The sequence below is a fragment of the Myodes glareolus genome, chromosome 22 (assembly GCF_982192425.1).
Source record: "Myodes glareolus chromosome 22, mMyoGla1.1, whole genome shotgun sequence".
NCBI classification, from domain to species: Eukaryota; Metazoa; Chordata; class Mammalia; order Rodentia; family Cricetidae; genus Myodes; species Myodes glareolus.
The window spans coordinates 36714889-36722681 of record NC_142047.1 but is presented as its reverse complement, the minus strand read 5'-3'; positions in this window follow the sequence as shown (position 1 = coordinate 36722681).

Here is a 7793-nt window from a genome sequence, read left to right as displayed (position 1 = left end):
TGATTGGGAGACTTTTGATGACTGTTTCTATTTCTTCAGCAGTTATAGGTCTGTTTATTTTGCTTATCTGGTCTTGATTTAATTTTGGTAAGTGATATTTGTCCATAAAGTTGTCCCTTTCCTTTAAGTTTTCCAATTTTGTGGAGTACAGGTTTTCAAAATATGACCTGATGATCCTCTGTATTTCCTCTGTGTCTGTTGTTATGTCCCCCTTTTCATTTCTTATTTTGTTAATTTGGATATTCTCATGTGCTTTTTGGTTAGTTTGGATAAAGGTTTGTCTCTTTTGTTGATTTCCTCGAAGATCCAATTCTTTGTCTCATTGAATCTTTGTATTTTCTTTGTTTCTATTTTGTTGATTCCAGCTCTCAATTTGATTATTTCCTGCTGTCTAGTTCTCTTAGGTGAGTTTGCTTCTTTTTGTTCTAAAGTTTTCAAATGTTCTGTTAATTCACTAGCACGGGATTTTTCCAACTTCTTTCCATAGATTTTTAGTGCTATAAATTTTATTCTTTTTTTCAGGTATTTATTGTTATTATTATTATTAAAAATTTTCACCTCCTCACCTCCTCACATTTCCTTCCGCCTCCTCCCATCCCCCCTCCTTCTCCTTCTCCAGTCCAAAGAGAAGTCAGGGTTCCCTGCACTGTGGGAAGTCTAAGGTACTCCCCCATCTATCCAGGTCTAGGAAGGTGAGCATCCAAACAGACTACGCTCCCACAAAGCCAGTCCATGCAGTAAAATCTTTACTCTTTACACTGTTTTCATTGTGTCCCATATATTTAGGTATGTTGTGTGATGATTTTCATTGAATTTTAGAAAGTCTTTAATTTCTCCCTTTATTTCTTCCTGACCCATTGATGATTCTGGTGAGCATTGTTTAATTTCCATGTGTTGTGGGTTTCCTGGAATAAGTATTACTGTTGACTTCTAGTTTTAAGCCTGGTGATCTGATAAGATACACGGGGTTATTCCAATTTTTTTGGTATTTGTTGAGATTTATTTTGTTACTGAGTATGTGGTCAATTTTTGAGAAGGTTCCATGTGGTCCTGAAAAAAGGTATATTCTTTTCTGTATGCATGGAATATTCTATATATGTCTGTTAAGTCCAATTGAGTCATAACATCTGTTACTTCCCTTATATCTCTGTAATTTTTTGTCTGACTGACTTGTACAGTGTTGAGAGTGGAGTGTTGAAATCTCCCACTATTAGTGTGTGGGGTTTAATGTATAATTTAAGCTTTAGAAGTGTTTCTTTTACATATGAAGGTGCCCTTGTATTTGGGGGCATAAATGTTCAGTATTGAGATTTCTTTCCTCTTGATGAATTTTTTTCCTATGACTAAGTTAAAATGTCCTTCTTTGTCTCTTTTGATTGATTTTTAGTTTGAAGGATATTTTGTTAGATATTAGGATAGCTACACCAGCTCTTTTTTAGGTTCATTTGACTGGAATTTTTTTCCCAACCCTTTACTCTGAGATGATATCTGTCTTTGAGGTTAAGGTGTGTTTCTGGTATGCAGCAGAAGGATGGATTCTATTTTTGTACCCAATCTGTTAACCTGTGTCTTTTCTATAGGTGAGTGAATTGAATTCATTTATATTAATGATATTAATGACCAGTGATTGTTATCTCCTGTTAAATCAGGTTTTCGTTGTTTGTGATGTTAATTTGTGTGTTTTCCCCTTCTTTTGGATCTGCTGCTGTGAGATCATCAATTGTTTGTGTTTTTGTTGATCTAGCCAACTTCTTTGGGTTGGAGTTTTCCTTCTAGAACTTTGTGTAGGGCTGAGTTTGTGACTAGGTATTGGTTAAATCTGGTTCTGCCATGGAATATCTTGTTTTGACCATCTATGGTGATTGAAAGTTTTTCTGGGTAGAGTAGCCTGGGCTGGCATTCATGGTCTCTTATTGTCTGCACAGGGCTTGACCACAACCTTCTGGCTTTCATTGTCTGCAATGTAATTCTGATAGGTCTGCCTGTATATGCTATTTGGCCCTTTCCCTTTGCATCTCTTAATATTCTTTCTTTATTCTGTATGTTTAGAGTTTTCATAATTATGTGACGAGGGGACTTTTTTTTTTTGATCCAGTCCGTTTGGTGTTCTTTACACTTCTTCTATCTTCATAGGCATGTCTTTCTTTATGTTGGAAAAGTTTTCTTCTATGATTTTGTTAAATATATTTTCTGTACTTTTGAGATGAACTTTTCCTTCTTCTATACCTATTATTCTTAGGTTGATCTTTTCATTGTGTCCCCTATTTCCTAGATATTTTGTGTGAAGTTTTTGCTAGATTTAATATTTTCTTTGACTGATGAGTCTATTTCCTGTCTGTGCCTTTTTAAAAAAAACCTCTGACATCAAATGATTCTATGCAAACCCATTTGCCCACTTACCAACATAGATGGGTAAATTATGCATGAAAGTATGAGCTATGTAATTACTTTCAGGGAAGTATGAGTTTTCTTCTTTCACTAGAAGAAGGTTCCCTTAACTCCTCTCTGTCAATTATTGGCTGATCTCTGCTCCACCCAACCACTTTCTGATACTACAGTTTGGAAACAGCACATAATTTAGAAACACCAGAGTCCTGGTTATCCTATCTCAGGAAGGGATTCCTATGTGATTGTTCCTGTTTCTAAGTAAAACGTCTTTAAGATTCAAGTGTGCTACTGCCAAGTACTGGGCTGAGTTCAGGGAGTCTTGCTGATGAAAGAGTGGAGGGATTTAGAAACCTGGGTGCCATGAAGGAAGGGAGGATCACAGAGACAGCTGAGCTGAGCTCCTGGGAGCTCAAGGATTCTGGACCAACATTTAGGGAACCTCCTGGGAACTGACCTAGGCTGCTTGTATATGTGTGACAGTTGTGTAGCTTGATCTCTTTGTACCTTGCAGTGAAATCAGGACCTGTCCCTAGTGTTTAGCTGACTTTTGGGAACCTAGTCCCCATGCTGGATTACCTTGCCCAGCCTTGACACAAAGGGAGGAGCTTGGCCCTGCCACAACTTGATGTGACATGCTTTGTGCAAGCCCAGGGGAGGCCTGCCCCTTTCTGAGTGGAGATGGAGGAGGAGTGGAAAGGGGAGTAGATTGGAAGTGAGTCATGGTTTTGGGCAGGAGAAGAGGAGGGAGGGGAAACTGTGTTCAGAATGCAAAATAATTGGAAAAATCTTATTTAAATAAAATAAACTATAAAAAGAGAAAGAAGGAAAATTGAAAAAAGAAAAAAAAGATTCAAGTGTGCTACATTTAGTTAACAGTGTCTTTCCTTATGTTCAAACATCTCATTTTGCCCAATCCCTAGCTGATCAACTCCTGAGCGACCTGATTTTGACTATTTTTAAACAAGCTCTTATGAACTTTGGAAGTATGAGCTTTTGTGGTTGGTGTTTTCAATTCCTTGAACAAAGACCTAGGAGTAGAATTACTCAGTCACAGGATAAATATGTTTACCTTTTAAAGGAACCGTTGAACTGTCGTCTATAATGACTACAACATTTTGTATCTCCTTCAATGGTCAATAGTACAAGTAGCTCCATGTCTTTGCCAACACTTGGTTTTTATTTATTTATTTTTTACAAAAATACCAATCCAAATTCCCAGTCCCTCCCTCCTATCATTCCCTCCACACACCCTCCCATCCCACCCCCTCTAATCCTGAGAGGGTAAGGCACTTTGCTTTGTGGAAGGTTCAAGGCACTCCCTTCTAAACTAAGTTGAGCAATGTATACATCCAAAGAGAACGGGATCCCCAAAAGCCAGTACATGTAATAGAGAGAAATCCCAGTGCCTCTGCCAGTGGCCCCTCAGTCTGCCCCAGCCATGCAACTGTCAACCACATTCACAGGGACTAGTTTGGTCCTATGCTTGTTCCTTCCCAGTTCAGCTGGAGTTGGTGAGCTCCCATTAGCTCAGGAAAACTGATTTTTTTGTGTTGATCTTGTATCAGCTGTAGGAGTTCTCCGGTAGAGTTTTTGATGTCACTTGCGTACACTATCATACCATCTGCAAATAACAAAAATTTGACTTCTTTCTTTCCAATTTGAATCCCCTTGACCTCCTTATGTTGTCTTATTGCTATTGCTAAAACTTCAAGAACTATGTTGAAGAGATATGGAGAGAGTGGACAGCCTTGTCTTGTTCCTGATTTTAGTGGAATCGCTTTGAGTTTCTTTCCATTTAATTTGATGTTAGCTTTCAGCTTGTTGTATATTGCTTTTATTATATTTAGATATGATTCTTGTATTTCTAATCTCTCCAAGACCTTTATCATGAATGGGTGTTGAATTTTACCAAAACTTTTTCAGCATCTAATGAAATGATTATATGGTTTTTTTCTTTCAGTTTATTTATATGATAGATTACATGGACAGGTTTTCATATGTTGATCCAGCCTTGCATCTCTGGGATGAAACCTACTTGATCATGATGGATGATTTTTTTTAATGTGTTCCTGGATTCGGTTTGTCAGTATTTTATTGAGAATTTTCGTATCCAGTTTTATGAGTTAGATTGGTCTATAATTCTCTTTCTTGCCTGCGTCTTTGTGTGGTTTTAGTATCAGGGTAAATATAACCTCATAAAAAGAGTTTGGCAATGTCCCTTCTGTTTCTATTATGTTGAACATTTTGAGGAGTACAGGTATTAGCTCTTCTTGAATTCTGCACTAAAACCATCAGGCCCTGGGCTTTTTTTTTTTTTTGGAAGTTTTTGATGACAGTTTCTATTTTCTCGCAGTTTATAGGTCTATTTAGATTGCTCACTTGGTCTTGATTTAATTTTGGTGTATGGTATCTATCTAAAAAATTGTCCATTTCTTTTACATTTTCTAATTTTGTGGGGTACAAGTCTTCGTAGTAAGACATAATGATTCTCTGAATTTCCTCAGTGTCTGTTGATATTTTCTCTTTTCATTTCTGTTTTTGTTAATTTTGATGTTCTCTCTCTGCTTTTTGATTAGTTTGGATAAGGGTTTTCCAAACTTGTTTATTTTCTTAAAGTACCAGATCTTTGTTTCATTAATTCTTTGTATTGTTTCCTTTGTTTCTATTTTGTTGATTTCAACCCTCAATTTGATTATTTCCTGTCTTCTACTCCTCCTGGGTGAGTCTGCTTCTTTTAGTTCTAGAGCTTTAAGTCACTAATGTGAGCTTTCTATGTTTTCTTTATGTGGGCACTTAGTGCTATGAACTTTCCTCTTAGCACTGCTTTCATAGTGTCCCATAGGTTTGGCTATGTTGTGCCTTCATTTTCATTGAATTCAAGGAAGACTTTAATTTCTTTCTTTATTTCTTCCTTGACCCAGGTGTGGTTCAGTAGTTCAGTGTTCAATTTCCGTGAGTTTATAGGCTCTCTGAGAGTAGAATGGTTGCTAAATTCTAACTTTAATTTATGGTGATCTGATAAGACACAGGGGATTACTCCAATTTTTTGAATCTGTGAAGGTTCGTTTTGTTACTGAGTATGTGATCAATTCTAGAGAAGGTTCCATGAGGTGCTGAGAAGAACATATATATATATATGGTTTGGGTGGAATGTTATATAGATGTCTGTTAAGTTCATTTGATTCATTGCATCTATTAGTTCTCCTATTTCTCAGTTAAGTTTCTGTCTGGTTAACCTGTCCATTGGCGAGGGTGGAGTGCTGAAGTCTCCTACTTTTAGTTTGATGTGCAATTTCAGCTTTAGTGAAGTTTCTTTTACATATGTGGGTGCTCTTGTATTAAGGGCATAGATGTTCAGGATTGAGATTTCATCTTGATGAATTATTCCTGTCATGAGTATAAAGTGTCCATCTTCATCTCTTCTGATTGATTTTGTTTGAAATCAATTTTGTTAGATATTAGGATAGCCACACCCGCTTGTTTCTTAGGTCCATTTGATTGGAAAATATTTTCCCAACCCTTTACTCTGAAGTAGTGTCCATCTTTGAGGTCGAGGTGTGTTTCTTGTATACAGCAGCAGGCTGGATCCTGTTTGTGTATTCATTCTCTTAGCCTGTGTCTTTTAATCGGTGAATTGAGTCCATTGATATTAAGCGATTTTAATGACCAGTGGTTGTTAACTCTGGTTATTTTTCGGTAGTAGTGTTTGTGTGTTTCCCTTCTTTGAGTTATGCTGGTGTGGGTGGGTATCAGATGTCTGTTTTTGTGGGTGTAGTTAGCTTTCTTGGGTTGAGGTTTTCCTTCTAGTACTTTCTGTAAGCCTGGGTTTGTGGATACGTACATTTGGCTTTATGAGTTTTAAATCTGGTCATACTGAACAGGGATATAGTAGCATCTCATTTAAGATATTTTATGGACTTGAGCCTCTACTTTCTTCTCTATCTTTCTATATATGATCTATCTATTTTATTTCTTTTTTTTATCTCCCACATTCTTTCTACTCACTCTCTGCCTCCCTCCATAGAACTGAGCATCTTCTTCATCTGACATTTTTTCTGTGGCCATGACCATCATCACCACAGCGCCTCCAAGTGGTGGTGCAGTGAGTAGCAGAGCACACGGGAATTTCCCCTGTTGAGCTACAAAAATATCTGGAATCAAAAAGCCCAGGGATTCCTGCGATCCATTGGTAATCTAGTTCCTTCATCCAGACACTGGAGGAACTGGGGACTTCTTAGCTCTCGTGGTCCAGCAGTTCCCTAGGTTGGGAACTTGGAGTGGAGAGAGCACCTTCCAAGAAAGGCTAGGACCACAGTCAGGATGGGAATGTGTTGGAGGGGTGACAGTGAATCAAAGGAGCCCTTGTTGATTAGAGGAGGCAGGGACTATGCTGTGATGTGACAGAACAACAGACAGAGACACCAAGGAAGAAGTCCCACAGTGCCATGCCGTGAGGCTCTAGAGTATTATTTAGATGATAGTGAAGTTAATTTGTAGCCAAAGCCAATTCTCAGGTGGCACTAAAGGTTGTTTGACACTGACCACCATTCCACTTCCTCTAGGAAGCCAGTGTGGGCTATGCATGGGCTCCTGAAACTGCATCCTTTGATATATCATCTTAGTGTTTTATTGGGACCCTAAAGCCTATTTGTACACCTTTATCTTAAGTTCATCATAGTTCATGAGACCTTAGATTGAACCCCAGTGTTGGAGCTTGCAAGGCCTAATCAATGCTTGTCACATGGTTACATATGATATTGATCAGGAGGTGATAAGAGAACTTCACTCCAATCCTGATGACCTAAGCTCCACTTTGAACTTCATATGGTAGAATTAGAGTATGGCTTATGCAAATGTCCATTTACCTCCATATGTGAGCCATGGCCTGGGAGAATCTACATATACACACATACACATATGTGCATGACCACAATAAACAAGCAAATAAATAAATAAATAAATGCAAACATTTAAAATTATTTGTTATATGGATCAATGACTGTGAAGTTGATCTTGGTAGGAGCAGGCCACTAGATGAGACACATCACAAGGCTGGAGTGAATAGGGGCTGGGGACTATAAAAGAACCAGTTTTGTACTTTGTTTTGATCAAACAACTGTACCTAAAAGGGAGGTGCCCATGTAGACACTTGGGAGACTTCCAAGCACAGAAGAGTCTTGAGAATGAAGGTCACACCCAGAGCTCCTGCATCTGCCTGTCTCTCCTGTGACATCTTGAGTGTGTACCTACTCAGAGAAGCCCTCTGTCTCTCTGTGACAACTTGAGTGTGTCCCTACTCACAGAAGCCCTCTGTTTCTCCTGTGACATCTTGAGTGTGTCCCTACTCAGAGAAGCCCTCTGTCTCTCTGTGACAACTTGAGTGTGTCCCTACTCACAGAAGCCCT